The sequence below is a fragment of the Nanorana parkeri genome, unplaced genomic scaffold (genome assembly GCF_000935625.1).
Source record: "Nanorana parkeri isolate BGI_ZX_2015 unplaced genomic scaffold, ASM93562v1 scaffold1549, whole genome shotgun sequence".
NCBI classification, from domain to species: domain Eukaryota; kingdom Metazoa; phylum Chordata; class Amphibia; order Anura; family Dicroglossidae; genus Nanorana; species Nanorana parkeri.
Window position 1 is genome coordinate 301,670 of NW_017307817.1, and position 16,682 is coordinate 318,351.

Below are 16,682 nucleotides of genomic sequence, written 5' to 3' on the forward strand. Positions count from 1 at the left end.
GCTTATGTCTCTAAAGAAAAGCTGGGCATACAAGTGGCAATTTTCATGCAATTGTATCCACATTTGAGCAGGATTCACAAATATGACTGCAGGTAGTTACCAAAAATGAAGCAATCTGCCAGCAATGAGTTTAATTGACCGTAAGAATTCGGTCGATTGTGAAGGTGAAGGTGGAAATTAAATTGAAAGTTTCCATAAAGTTTATTAACATATCACATTAATATGGAACCAATATGAGAAAAAACTTTAGTGCCATATGTATGCAGCATTTTAACCAAGTGCTTAAGGCTGGGTTTACACCAAGGCGTATTGAATATGCGCGTTTGGCGCGCATCTTGTGTCGCGTGATTCGCGGTAAAAAAACACGCGCCAAACGCGCGTTTCCGAGGGCTACTTGGCTGTATCCCAATGGAAACGCGTGGCAAATACGCTCCAAAGAAGGTCCTGTACTTCTTTGGGCGTAGGGCGTTTTGTAGCACGTTCATACGGCCTGTAATATGACCAGGTGTGAACCATACACATAGGAAATAATGGGATTTCGGTGTTTGAGCGTTTTTCAGAGCGTAGGAACGCGCTACAAAACGCCCAGGTGTGAACCGAGCATTAAGCTGAGCTACCACAAGATACAAAAGACTCTGTATTAACTTTTAAGCTATAATTTTAAGCTATAATATGTACAGTTGTATTTTCAAATGCAAATACTATACCTAAATTTGACTTGATATCAGCACTTTTGCCTTGTGCAGTGCCTTGTACAACAGCATACAGACTGGAAGAGAGAAGGGAACAACTGAGAGCAGGGTTGACCTCTTAAGCATCCTGCTGTTTCTCTTTCACTATCCTTTTTGCATGCTGTTTTCCTTGCTGTAACAGAGAAAGTGGGGTCATTCATCTGGCTCTGCTGTGTAAATATCAAGACTGGATGGACATAAATACAAGAATTTGCTCAATTATGAAGTTGAAACTGGGGAACAAATTGACAGCTTTTATACAGTTTATTAACTTATCAAATTAAAATTAAATCGATATAAGAAAAAAAAACTGTGAATTTTGTCTAAAGAGATTAGATTTAGGGCACTTTTGATTCAACCTTACAGTCAATCAACACTAGCATTTTATGTCTTTAAGTTGTATTGCTATTTAATGGGGCGGCACTGGATGTGTAAACTGCCAAAAGAGAGCAACAATGTACTCTGTTAGGTTTATGTAGCTGTTCTTTTTTCGGGAGACTTCCCCTTTCTTCCTTTCCCAAGCAGTTGGCAATGGAAGTAAACAGAAATCACTTGACTGGGGACACAGGCAGTAGAGATGAGCAAAAATGAATATAAATGTAAAAATTTGCTCCAATGGCATTTTGTGAGTTTGGGATCCAAAATTTGCTCTGCTGCTTAGACCTTGTCCTAAGAATTTGTGGGTCAGAAAAAATTTGCATATTCTGAGAGGGAGGACCAAGTTGCCCAAGCTCACTTTTGTTTTCCTAACATTTTTTACTACAAAAAATTTCAGCAAAGGGTAATGCAAATCGGGGATATGACTGCTGGGATATTGAAATAGGAGGACATGGTTTGGTTTTCCACAGAAAGCAAAAATTTTCCCCTCACTGAGGGTCTGTGATAGCACAATGCAGTACACAAGCCTCCCAGCTTAATTCTGCATTTAATCACTCTTTAAAACACACCACACTGACTTATCCCAGAGCATACCCCAGGTGGGAGAAAGAATGTGGTCATTGTTTAACCTCATGTGTACTGGTACAAAGACCTATTTCTACCACCAGAATATCTTTTAAAAAAACACAGTCTAGGTCAGGGGTGGGCAACTCCAGCCCTCTAACTGTGCTTTAACTACAAATCCCTGCATGCCTGTAATTGTCAGTCTTGCAATGCCCCATGGAATTTGGTGGAAGGTAAACTCCATCTATGATGCTGCCCTTTGACTCAGTTGGGCTGTTTGTTATAAAGGTTAATGCTTACTTTTTTAAGCAGAAGTATTAAGAGAGTAAAATATACTCTTCCCAATACTATGAGCTGTCGTATGACACTGCAGCTGACACACGCCGTCGCTATAGATCGAGAACTGAGCTATCATAAATCATTTAACACTCAGCCCATGGTCTTCTCCAGGCAGAGAGAGGTGACTGACAGTTGGACAACTGACTCTGCAGGGATTCCACCCAGGGGCGTCCCGAGGCTGGGTGACACCCGGAGCGGTGTCCAAGTGTCACCCCGCCGAGACGTCACCGCACGTGTGCGGGATGACGTCATCGCGCACGTGCGGCAGTATTCTGATACCTGCCGGCGGCCATCTTGGTGATGGACGCCGGCAGAGAGAGGAGGAGACAGCCACCCGGCGGGATAAGGTATGCCGCCAAGATAAGGTATGCCGCCGGGTTCCCTCCTCTCTCCTGATAATGTCGGGCGTGCGGTCCATGACCGAGCACCCGACTTTTCAGAGGGTGGTGACACCAAAATGACTGTAAGTCATTTTGGTGTCACCCCTCCAATGGTGGCACCCGGGTGCGGGTAACACCCCCCGCACCCCCCTTGTGACGCCACTGTGTATATGTACTCGGTCCATGACCGAGCACCCGACTTTTCAGAGAGGGGTTACACCAAAATGACTGTAAGTCATTTTGGTGTCACCCCTCCAATGGTGTCACCCGGGTGCGGGCCGCACCCCCCTTGTGACACCACTGATTCCACCCTCCTCTCTTTCTATTCCTCCAGCGCTCATTGGAGGGACAGACATGGGATGGGGCAGGTACAACTGACCCTGCTCGACAGAAGCAGATCTAGCTGTCAATCAGGCAGTGGGGTGGATCCTTCCTGGTTGTCAGCATATAGTGGACAGTAGCTGGCTAGATGCTGACTTTGGGTCACAGGAGAACATTAGTAAATGCACTCCTGTGACCCAAAAGAGAACTACAGCCCAAAAAAGGTTTGGTATCTAAAGTGATTTACATGATATTACATTATCAATCTATCTTTGTTTTTAAACTGTGCTACAAACAATTACAATTTACATATTACAGACAGTACAATATCCAATGAGTTTCTAAACATTTAGCGGTATATTTCAGACATAACAGACTGAAGAAGGCAGGCAAGAGAAACACAGAACTTTTTTATTTACCTCTAAGGTCACAGCATTAAATTGTCAAGGGTCTTAGGTAAGTCTTATGTAAGTATATTGGATACTTTTGATTTTAGTAATGGTACAAAAAAAACCCACAACCAGAGGCAAAACAGAACACTCAGATTTTTGCAATCACATATAACTATGGTCGTGGGTGATATGCTAAAAGGTTCAAGCAAATGACTTGCCTGAAATGTAAGAAAAAGTTATGATGGAAACCTGGTTTCCAGATAAAGCAATACAATCCATTGTGGTCTATTAGAACATGATTCTGAAGGAGTGCCCCAACAATTGAACATTTCGCTCTCTTAGAACATGAATCATAGTTCTCCCACTATTTCTGCAGAAAATATGACCAGGACAGGCTGCTGCTGTACAGTACAGACACACCTTTTGAAGAGTCAGACATGACATTTTGTGGTAGCAGTGTGCTATATTTGGTGCAATGCTCAAATCCATCATGGACATTTCAGTGAATAATACAAGAGAACAGGAGGTCGCTCAGACATACAGTAAGCAAATGAGCAAGAATAGTTTTTTGGAAACACTATATTGATCCAAGGCCCAACAACCATACTATGGCAACAGTAGAGGGCTGATTATAAATGTTTTCACACCCATGTTCCACACATTTTTCCTATGAAATACAATTAGATAAATATGTCAATCTTTGGCGAATGTTGTATAATTCTTGTGCAAAGATATTTATAAATAGACACCCTCCAAAAAAAAAAAAAAAAAATATTTTTTCCACCCGCAGCTAGCTGACAAGTCGGGCACACGGTCACGGATCGCGTGCCCGACTTGCGGGAGCAGCTACACGGTCTGCATCTCTGTCGGATGCAGACCACAGAGCTGCTCCTGTCAGCTCCGGCCGGAGCTCCGTCGGTTCTGAGCTCCGCCCGAATGATGTATCATTATTAAGGTCTGTACTAGACCTTACTAATCACCACTAGATAACCAGGGAACGATGATGTGCCTCCTCCCTGCAAAGATGCAAGCAGGTGAGGGGACTTGGAAGGAAAGGAGGGAGGGGGGAAAGTTTATTATGTGTGCTGGGGGCTTGGGAGAGGGGATTTGAGACCCCTGGTCTAAAGAGTAAAGCTAGCCATACACAGTTTGATTTCCCTCTAGCAGACTGAATGATAGAAAATCAGTCAATTACCCCATCCATGATAAACAGTGTGGATGGCAGAATCTCCACTGGCACCTATTGCATTCAGCAGTAGTTTCATTATAGATCTCTCTGCCTCTGTTTAAAGTCCAATGACAAGTTGGACTTTAGTACAACTAAAGTCAAACATTTGCTTTAGTTTTGGATAAATTGGGAAAGGATTAGAACATCTATCAGGTTTGTTTATTGATCTGTGACACCACTGGAGATTTCCGTTCACTTCCTGTATGGCTGCCACAACAGGAAGTAAAGCAATTATTTTAGCATAAAACAAACAATTAAAGGCCATTTTTAGCACATGCACTTTCTGGGTAGGATTAGAATAGCTATAACAGTTACATAATAGCAATATAACATTAACCAAACTTGCCAATGCCTAATGTTCTCTGAAAAAAATTAACAGTATACAGTATATCGGTTTTGTATGATCGGCAGGGGTTAAATCACTTCTGATGTTTTATAATTTTACTCGAAGAGCTTTGCATTTCTTTTTCCCCATTAAGGTAACTTAACTTTCCTGGCTGTGTGCCTGGCACTGTGAACACTCCCCTTAGCCCTTTGGAAAATACATCATGAATACAATGCTTGCCATAAAAGTAATATGTTCTGATTGTAGTGGGTTGGTATGGTATTGCAGGCACATTTCTGTGCACTAGATACATTTTAATCATTAAGTGACAGATATGTTTGTCAAAGTAATAATAATATTAGCAATAAAGAACAATAATGTGTACAGGTTAGTCCCACAGTTAAATGATCATTTTGGGCTTATTCATCCTATTAGTTTTCCGAAGCATTTTGCTGCTTGGAAAAAGGCATCTAAAATCCCATCTGTGTTTTGTAGTAGTGCCAATGTCCATATACCTTGCAGTACTCCTTACTGGATATCCCAAAAAATAATGGGTGCTCGAAATGACTGCGGATGGCGCCGCTCACAGTGAAACTTGAATAAAGTTTGAATTAAAAAAATCCAGATCTTAGACAGACCGGTGACTATGGGAACCTGACTCCAAAGCGTGCGTGTGCTTGTTGGATGGCATCTACATGGTGCATGCGCCGAAGGGAGGGAACCTCACGATGGTGATAGAGGAATTCCCTCTAGGTGCTAGCAAGGCAACCAGTGGCCATTATTCATGATAGTGGCTGTGACAGCAGCTCGCTTTATAGATTGACAGAGCGTCATCTTTCTCTTCTTTTTCCCTTCCATATCGATGAGTCTCGTGTTCACAACTCTTGCTAATGTTATGGTGTGTTGATGGATTTAACTATTTATGTAGTTTGATTCTGCCTCAAGTTTTATTTAACTGTACTTTTGAACTGTTAACGACGGGAATATGACGTCAATGTGACATCAGAGGGTGTGTGAGTGGTGTCTGGTGTTCTTAATTTGTGTGTGTCACATATAAAGTGTGTCACATATAAAGGTTGAGGTTCTATTGTATATTGTCATCTCTGAGCCTGATGAAGGGGACCCTGTGTGCTTGTCATTTGAGTGACATCTATCAATAAAATAGATTTCCACTGATTTGGAAACTGTCGTGCTGGTGACACCTTTATTCAAGTTTCATTGTAATAGTGCCATTCTCACTCCTGCTATGTGCTGCTAAACTCTTGCATGAAGCACGTTGCTAGTGCTTTCCAGTGTGTCCTCCAAGGACACATACTATTGTACCTTCCAGCTAATCTCCGTGAAGCTTTAAAGTCATTTTACTCCTCCCTCTACTCTCTTACATTCAACTTACATGTCACCATTTTTGTAATTTAATCCTTGTGATGTCAACACAAGGTCTCTATTCTTGTTGTAATCAGCAGCCAAGGAGAAGGGTTGATAGGGAAATCTGATAAATAGCAGGTGGGGTGGAGTTAGGAAGAGCAGCCAACCACCTGCACCTGCTCTGCCCACTAAGGGGGAGGGAATCAATTACAGGGGGGTAGTGAGAAGATTGGTCACACTGCTCACAGGAATCAAGTAGTGGTGATGAGTCTTTGAAACAGGAAATAGGGGCCTGCCAAGAGATATAAGGGAAACTACAGAAGAAGATTATGGGACACAGCAAAGCTTAGGCTCCTGGCAAGTAACTGTGCCTAGGCTTGAGAATAGCATCTTGGAAGAATGATGTCATTAGTCTGCTACAGGCAGGTCTTCTTTCTCCATCTGGACTGTCGAAACATTGTAATATTCTGGCAGCAGTGAAGCAAGAGCAGGTAGTTGATCTGTGTAAGCAAAATTAAGGATGAGAGAAATTGAGAGTTTTCAATTCACTAAACCTTTGGTAAAAAAATGAAGCCCCTTTAGGTGAAATCAGGCCATGCCAGTGAAATACCTGTTTTCTACTTGTATGTTGTAACTATTGCCCATTTGTTCCTTGTGTATTGTAATGATAGCCTGTTCCACACATATTATCATGCTTGCCCATTTCTTCTCCGTGTATTATCATGACTAATCATTGCCCGCATATTGTAATGACTGTCTCTTTGTTGTTTCCATAATGTAACAATTGCCTTTTTGTTGCCTGCATATTATCAAGATTATCCATTTGTTGCCCTCATGCTGTCATGATTGGATGTTTGTTGCCCATATATTTGTGTATTGTCATTGTTTTGTCTGTTGCTCACATAGTGTAATGATTGCCTGTTTGTTCCCAATGTATTGTCAGTATTGCCATATTTTGCTGGGTGATGGCTTAATAAAGGTGGTACAGATACTCCTCGCTTAACGACTTACCTGTTTTGCGACCACTCGCACTTACGACCGTCCTCCGAGCGACCTCTGACCTCGCTGTCAGTGCCAGTGCGATGCGTCGCCGGGGGAAGTGACGTCCTCCGTTCTTCACTGCGGGTCCCCGTATTTTCATTGCCCGATGTACAGTACACTGTTCGGTACTGTACATCGGCAACGCTATACAGTACTGTACTAATGCAGTACAGTACTGTATAGAGTTCCTCACTTAACGACCAATTCGTTTAACGACCTGGTCGTAGGAACGGAACTTGGTCGTTAAGTGAGGAATACCTGTACAGAAAGAAATGTTGTACACTTAGCATGTATGCACTTGTTTTGTGTCAGGAAGAATACGGTAATAAATACTGTATTGTACATAACATAAGTGCACCTGCATTAAAAAAAATATATATATGACTGACGTTCTATTTTAATGATCTATTTTACTCAACTTTGTAGCACCCAAAGTGGGATTTCCTAGCATTTCAAAATAATGCTGTTTCTAAATTTTAAAGCATTTACATCTTTCTACTGTATCTATCTATCTAACTATCTATACACATACACACAAATGTATTTGACCAAGAATAATTTTGATCTTTTATATGAATACCCAGATGATCTGCTATCTGTTTTACTGATCTTTTCCTACGGATAACCCAAAAACGCATTTGTGATTCTATCCATGTGACAGCATTCTACATCCTCAGTTCTGTTCTGTCTAGATGTTTGATTTTCATGTTTTTGGAAGCCAGTTTTGCAAGCCATTGTAGGCCTACTGTGCGCGAACAGCTTGTGAATATCACATTCCTTTTGATGAATGACCTTAAGTGGCTCGGCCTGCTCATTTTAATGTCAGACTATTACTTTATTAAAATAAAAGAATCAAGGATCAAATGGATGGCACACAGAGATTAAAAATGTCTGCAGTTCAGTTAGCAAAGCTACAAGTTTTGCCTGCCATCCTGCAACAGCACACACACATACATTTATTGCTTTATCTTTTTACTTAAAGTGTAATCCCACACAAATTGGATAACTCATTTATTTAACTGACAAAAATGTAATAAAGTAACAGGAAAATGGATGATTTGCAACAATATATCCTATTTCTGTTAGTGTACAAAATTAGTAAAGTAAACCAATATAGAGAAAAATATGGAGGCTGTCATTGTTGCGTCTTTGGCGATTGTTTCCTAGCTTTATAATTCATGTATTTTACTTTGATAAACCTGGAAAAGGTCAGGTCCTAACCAGTATTGTAGTAATATGCAGCAGATATCAGAAGATGCAACTGTGCATCAATGGACCATTATAATAGGCCAGTGCCTGAAAAAATAACCTTTAATACTGTCTTAATAATGCAAAAAGTGACCTTTCTTAGCCATACAATACTTAAATATACTGCTTTATAGATATGTATTTGTGATTTCCCCCTTACTTAGAAAAAACATAGCCTACCCTATTAATGGATGTCTCCGTCACTACTTGATTTGATAAATCACTTGACTACAGTAGTTTAGATGTAACCAGTTTCCACATTGCTTGACCATCTCCAGCTCTTAAGTGGGATCGAATGGCTGTAAAAGCATTTTTTATGAACAATGTATTAACACATTTACATCCAAACCGGATAAGGTTGCAGGTCCTTGAGGACACTACAGGAGCAGAACACAATACGTGGATCTGCTACCTATGTTAGTCCCCTAGCCACTTCACATTGGCTTAGGGACAATAGCAAACAACTGCCAATCTGTAACTACAGTGTCACTACAAATTTGACCACAGTGAATTGAAGAGGCCATATCGAAGATGGTTACCTGACCATTTTATATCATGACTAACTTGCCTGCCTTCAAAGACTGAAAACTGTATGTCAACTGAAGTGACTTGTCAACTGATGAACCAAGTTCCATAGTATAGGGCAGGTGTATAGGAAGCTCTCTTGGCATCTGCAGATTTACAACTAGACTCGTCTCACGCAGACCACACTATATAGTGTGCCTTGCTTACTCTCTGACTCTTACATACTGACAGGAACTCAGAGATACACACTTGGAAAAACTGTCTGTCACTCTAAGGAAAAATTCACAAAGCTTTAAAGTGACACTAAACTCTGGCTTAAATCTTAAAAATGCATTCTAGTACCTTAACTACAATCTCAATACAACTTAGTAAACTAAATATTAGATTGTAGTCCAAAACGAGAGTGACCTTGGAACAAAAGTAGCCACCCTCCAGAAGGAAGGACAGTGTCAGCACCAATTCAGAGATGATTTTAGGATCTACGGCCGAGCAATCCACAAATAAGATACATTTTTGTTAACAGTTAAGGTACTTGAATGCATTCTTAAGATTTAACTCCTGAGTTTCGTGTCCTTTTAACACAGGGATAAGAACCTTTATTTTATCCACATGACTGTAATTTTCATATCTCATTGGACTGTAACATTTTTAAAAATAGGATCCTTATTCTGGTATGTTACATTCGTGAATTGAGCCTCAAGTGTGTAACATTTATCAGCTTCCTACCTACTGAAACCCAGATGGGTTAAATTAAAAACCAATTATAATACTGTATTCTGTTAACTGTATATGGTTGATACCTAAAATTCTAGTATTCAGCATGCTTTTATTTTTATTTTTCTCCACATTAATATGCAGACCAAGCTATCCAGTTAGAGAAATTGGTATAATATAGTGTATTAGGCATAAGGATGCTAAGGGGGAGAGAGGCTGCTGGGACCAGTCTAGAACCCAGACAGGACTGGTAAGTAGGGTTGCACAGATACCAAGTACAGTACTCGGTACAAGTACGAGTACATGTACCGATACTTTTGAGCTCCAAGACTACACTAGAGAAAAATTCAAAAATTAGGAGGCCGCTGTCATTTGTAAGGAGCACATGGAGCTCCTGGGATTTGTACGTCTCTCTAATGTACGATTTAGTTTTTATAAATAAAGTGATGCACAGATACCAGTTTTGTGAGTACGAGTACTGGTACTTGCCGAGTACTTACAAGTACGAGTACTGATACATTTTTGTTTATTGTCATGTGACAGTTTTTCTAAAACAATACAGACTAATGATTTCAGGACAGTGGTGGAGCGCCAGAGCCAGGTCCCCGCTGCAACCGCTGCAACCCTGGTAGTTCTCATGAAAATGCCAAGTATCTGCACTGCTACTCGAAAAGTATCTGTGCATCCCTACTGGTAAGTATATCTTTCTTATTTTAGATCATTGACGAAAATGAGCACTTAACCCTTGCATTTCAGGAGTAGCCCCACTGCAAGGTTTAAGATTTAATCTGCCCGGAGTTCTTCTTTAGAAACTGTTGCTCTAACTACCTAAAAAAATTCATCTAGACAGTAATTAGTCGCTTATGTGAAGCAGAACTCTAAGAAAAAAATTAAATCTGTAATGTATCGGTGCCTTAAGGTACCTCAAGTGTTTCACACCCACCCCACACTGCGCCCAACCTGGAAGATAGCTTGTGCAATTTTTGACTCCAAATTGCTTTCTCCTTCTCCCTCCCTGCTTCTCCCTGTGATTGGGTCTCCTGACTACCCTCCTGGAACGCAGGACCCTCTGTTTCTACAGTTGATAAACAAAGACCAATACAGGGCTTCTCACTTTCTCCGGGGGCCTCGGTGGCAATCACTGCCCGAGATGGAAGTGGACCCTACCCTGGCTCCTTTGGGATACTGGCGCCACTACCAACTGGCTCACTTCCTCTCCTCTGTGCCCCTTCTGACTTTGTTAACTCGCCCCCTGACAAGCTTTGAACGTGAATGTACCTCTTCGGGGCCTCTCCCGAAAGCCCTCTCATTATTTTATCAGCTGTTGCTTGCCCCGGAGAGTGAGTTACCTCTGCCTTTCGTCACTAGGTGGGAAAGGGATTTTTTGGGGGATTACTGTTTCGCCTGTGGAAAAATCTAGAATATTGATGCTCTCCCTGAAGTCTTCAATCTGCAATAAATATCAGGAATCGGGATATAAGATACTGACCTAATTGTAACGCAGTCCAAATTTACCTGTTAATGCAGCGCGTGCTTGTATTCCTGTCATAAAACAGGTCTCTCCTCCCACCATCCTCCTGTGGTTCAGAAAAATTAATGAACTCAGGAATATGGAGGACCTCACCTGTTCCCTCAGGGGCACGGTGGCTAAGTTTTGCTCCACTGGCTAGGTTTTGCACCATTTGGTACTGGTGGGATGAGTTTGCCTCCACTCCAGAATATCTAGCTCTTCTTAAGTGAGACACCCGATACTGTTTTTTTCTTCTCTCCTTTTCTCCCGCTTTTTTCTCATCCCTTCTTGCCTCACACCTCCCCTTCTTCCCACCCTCATCTTCCCCTCCCCCCCTTTTTTTCTGGGTGTGATGCCCCTGCTGACGCATACTTAAAAATTCGGAGCCAACAGTATGTGGCGAACTGTTCTAGTGCTTTCCACAGTCAGTAGTCGCACATATGTTCTCCTGTTACTGTTTATTGTATGTATTTCTGACACCCCAGTATGTGGTGGCTGCGCCCACTGCCAGGAAATGGCCTGTGAGCTCATCTTGGCGCTTCATTACCCTTGTTTGTTACATTCTGTGCTCTTATCTAAATAAGGAATGTATTTTAAAAAATAACTGTAGTGTGTAAGTAAATAAGTAAAGTCTAAAGATGTGTTTGTCACTTCAAGTATGTATGTGGTTGCTGTAATGTTTTACTCTCTTTCAGCGGAAGTACAGCAAGAGCGGCTCTGACAGCTGCGGGCTCTCATACACAAAGCCACAGTGTTGTTTTCTGCTGCTCTCTTCCCTTGCTAATTCATGGAACACTTTGTATACTGTGAATGGGTTCAAATTAAACAAACAAAGCATTCTGTGAATGGGTGAGGGGAGCAGAAGGGCTTCAGTATATAATAGCCACAGCTCTCCTGATGGAGTGCAGGGAGTATAGTGAGAGCTATACTATACAGCCTAAATACAAAGGAAAATATTACCTATTCACCCACCCAATCCTCTGGCTACCACTGCAGCCGTAAGTGATTTGTTTAGTGGCAGTATTTTAACAGATACTAGTTTAATGACTTTCCGGCCCGCTGGCTTTTTTCATATAAGAATTGCATAGTAATATAGGGTATCCCAGGTTATATCCTTGACAAAATATATTAATGACTGTATTGGATCAATTACATCAGATCACCAGTATCACCAGCCAGTTTATTGACAATTAGCTGCTAGGGAGCTGTCATTCCTGATAAGTGTCAGGTGGGAGAGGATCATCAGTGCAGATCAGCGTGTTTGTGTTGGTGGGTCATTGGGGCATCGTTCATCATGATTGATGATGGATCTACATCACTGGATGATGTGAGTGATAATAGGTATACAATGTGGTCCAATTTTTTGGGGTTTTTTTTTTGGAATAGACAACCATTTGGTATGAAAAAGAAGGCAGGCGTGCACAGTGCCGCACACCAGTAGGCTCATTAAATATAAAAGCACCACACAACCCAAAGTAAGCCATAGTATTTGGATATATTCATCCACTGGTCTGAGGTTTGGGGGGGGAAAAAGACAGGGGGGGGGGGGGGGTGGAGGATGAGGTGGGGCAGTTGGGCTTATATCAACTAAAAGTTAAGATTTCTTTACCATCAAAAAAGGTTTTATGTGCAGATTTGTTTGATATGATATAAATGATCTGATGAGAATAATAGAATAATGTATAAGAACTAGCTAGATTCTTCATTTATTGTTCCTAGGGAAAATTCAATGGATAAACTGAACAGTTGCTATGAACATCATGGAGGTATCCTGTTTTAGACAGTTTCACACATACGCTTTATAATTACAATAATCTTACAGAAATCAGTACTTTAGCTTTTTTGAATGACTGAAATTACTCATTTTAACATTTTAAAATAGAGGATACCTTAGTTATGAAAAAGCAAACCATCGTCATTTTAGGGATTTAATTTTAGGGTTTTATGTGGTGCTACAGCCGACTCTATTAGGTGAGTTGGAAAACTGTCAAATAATCCAGACCTCCTCTGTTTCAGCAAAAGGGGATTATCAGGTAGCTGGCCAATTACTGCTGACTGCCAAGGTTTTAAAAGTCAGAGTGGAAGGGTTAAAGGTGTGCGCAGTTGAAATCTAGTCTCCCTGGGAGTCGTGCCAGTGGGACATTAAGGGAAATCAATCCTGCTTCGACACCGAGTACCTTAGCAACACATTCAATGCAGCTGATGACACAATGCCTCTGCTCATCTCCCTCCCTCACACTACTGAAAGCAGCTCTCCAATAATTATAGATAGCAGCTATATTTATGCCACTGTGCATGATATAGATTACTCAGTTTCCTTTCTATTTTAGCATCTTTTATATTAATTATTGAGGATAATCTTGATTGCAATTCAAAATTGCAGATTTTGTTCCAAATTAGGATACAGATCAGGGTATAAACCAGACGTGAATGTATGCTAATTTGTGAAAAGAGCGTTATTGGAATTGGTCTATTGGATGTCACTGTGGCATGGATCTATTCCAGGTGGGCAAGTCTATTCTGTAGTCATGATGCTGTGTGACAGTTTTATCTCCTTAAAAATAATGCAAAGTGGAGTTGTTTTCATACCATAAATAGTTTATATCAGCCAGTAATAATCAAGAAATCATCCCATGTACTAAACGTTAATGAATAATAGGTTGGTAAATATTTAAACATGGCTACATCTGGTACCTGCTACATTATTAGAAATTTCCTATGGACACATGCAGCACATTAGGAAATAGGACAGCCTGAAAGGCATACAACAGTTTAGAAGGAAAAGAAGAAACTCTATTGTGCTTATTTCATAAAACAATGTGAAGAGCAGTTTGAAAATTCAACATGCACCAACCCTTAGCAGTAACCAGTGAGATTCACCTTACATTAGTTATTGGTTACTATGGGTTATTGCACATTGCATATTGTACTTTGTTTATTAAATAAGGCCTTTATGGGAATGTATTACAGTTTTGCAAAGCTGAATCAGAAATCTTGGAGACCTGGATTTGCGAAGATTGGGATTCAATAATGGCTCTGCGAGTCATTAATGAATCCCAAAGTAATTTAGCAATTAACCTAAGTATGAACAAGCATTCGCTAAATGCTCAATGACAGAATAATTTGCTAAGTGCTCAGTGTCATTAGCCTGGTGTTAAGACTAACGAATTTCATGATTGCATCGATATAATCGTACAGGATATGATTTTACTATACAGTATTCTCTATGGTACAGTTGGAAAACCATCCCACCAAAATCCCTGCCTTGCCACTCATAGACTGCCTACCTTAATTGGTACACATTCTCTAAAATAACCAAAATATGTAATTTGACTTGCTATGATCTTTGTTTGTAGGTTACAAAATCTCTGCCTTGCCACTCATAGAATGCATTTCCAAGTTTAGCCAGAGTGAATTTGAAGCATATACTGTATATACCTTAATTGGTACACATTCTCTAAAATAACCAAAATATGTAATTTGACTTGCTATGATCTTTGTTTGTAGGTTACAACATGCTCTAATATTTCAAAATGTCGATCTGTCCTTTTTACTAATTTGTCTGTGTTTATTTTTTATAGGGTAAATAAGGGTGTCTCTTTAGACAAGTGATATTATCCAGGTGTTATGGATCTTAATTTTTTTTGGAAACTAAGGGGTCTGTCTATAAAAGATGAGGAAATCCTGGCTTGTATGTATTTTCCCACATTTATCCACATTTGCTATCATTTATGAAGCATGCATGTATTGTTTTTTTGTACCACAACTCAAATGAAGGAATTGGGTAAATGCTTCATGAATGTGTGGAAAATCTGCTGTATATTGAATGTGTGGAGAATACAGAGCATATATTGTAAGCCAGGCGAGTGACTCATGAGCAAATGTATGGTGAATCTTGGGTAAATCTGAAATTCAACCCTTTATGAATAGACTTCTAAGGGTGGAATTAAATATTTAAATATTTTTATTTTCACATGACTATATAACATTTCTGTGGTTCCAACAATACCCCCATGATCTCATGTTTCTAGAAGTCCTTGGGTAACAACTTTCTGTACCTCGGTGTCATGATAAATACAACAGGAGGAGTGGGATAATTGAAAAGACAGATTTGGGAGTCCCTAAGAGATTTAAGAATTCAGTGGGAAATTCAAGAAACCAGCAGCCACCCATAACTAAATGGCGTTCTGGATGAAACACCCTATACATTTTAGATTTTAAACATTTTAACATCGTAATGATGTTCAGCTAGTTCCCCCATGCAGACATTACAATCTCTGCAATGCTTTCCAACCCTCTCCCAAAGCCTGTCAAGAATGGTTGCATTTATCAGCAGCATTGCAAGTGTTCTTCATTTCTATTTGCATACAGTATATAGCGAAGCATGTTTTAGTGTTACAGTGCTGCTTCACCATGAACCAGTGTTTCTCATTCTCATACACTATGGTTTTCAGTGCATCAAGAGTGCATTGTAGTGTTCACTACAGCAGATGACACTGCTTTAGGTTTTGTTTTTTGCTCATTGGGACTAATTCTCAGTTCTCACTTCATTTAGTGGTCAATGATGGCAGAACAATACAATTGCAGCACAGTGTTTGCAGCGTTAGTTGAAGGGTCTGTTAATTATTGGGTGATGTAGAAGGAAGTGAAATAGGGAGTGATAGGAACAGAGTCAGGTGATTCAAAATTCCTGTTTGCACTATGTGTATTTTTAAAACCCTAACACTAAAGCTAACCACAGAGGATTTAATAATGAATTCAGATCAAACCAATATACATTGCCTATCAAAGTATTTCTTGCAATGTTTGCCCAAGCACTTTCATTCATCATGTTTCAGAACAGCTGGCTCCAACTCTCTCAGCTCAACTCTCTTCAATGAGAAGCAGCATCTATTGTAAGTGATTTCATCAGCATTTGAAATAACTTAATAACCTTTTGATCGGAAGTCCCCGTTCACACGTAGGCATTCCGTGATTGCATGCAAACGCGAGAAAAAAAACGGGTACTTTAACATGCTTTTAGGTAAGGCATCAAAAAGGAGCAATGTGCTTGTGGTGCCATGTGCATTTTTCCTGCGCGTTAAACACGCTCAAATACACAGGAAAAGAAACGCAGGATGCCTGTAGCAGAATCTACTACATGAGCTACTTCCCCATGTTTCTTTGATCCATTTATAATTTTCTTAATGATTTAAGTATTATAAAGTGCTATTTTTAGAAGACCATGCACAGAGCATATCTATATAACTTAATAAAACATCCTTTTATAAAAGCCATGTGTGTTTATCTTAGTGTAAATAACTATTTATGAACCATGTTTGCCATGGCTCTATTAATTACAAAGTGTTCCTTTAAACAGATTTTTTTTGCCAGTATGTTAAGCTGAAATCTGTGAAATGTGATTTTGAAACAGTATGGCTGTTGAGCATAAAGTGACCAAAAACTTGCAACTTTAATAAGTAACCGTAAAAACTAAGGACATGTAGTTGGCTTATTGGGGTTAATTTGTGTGTACTGAAAGCTACAGATATAGAGAGTAAATAATGAGAGAAGTAAAGAGAGAGATTTTGTCTAAATCTTGCCTAACCTACTTTATGTAAAACTAATATTTCAGTTTTCTG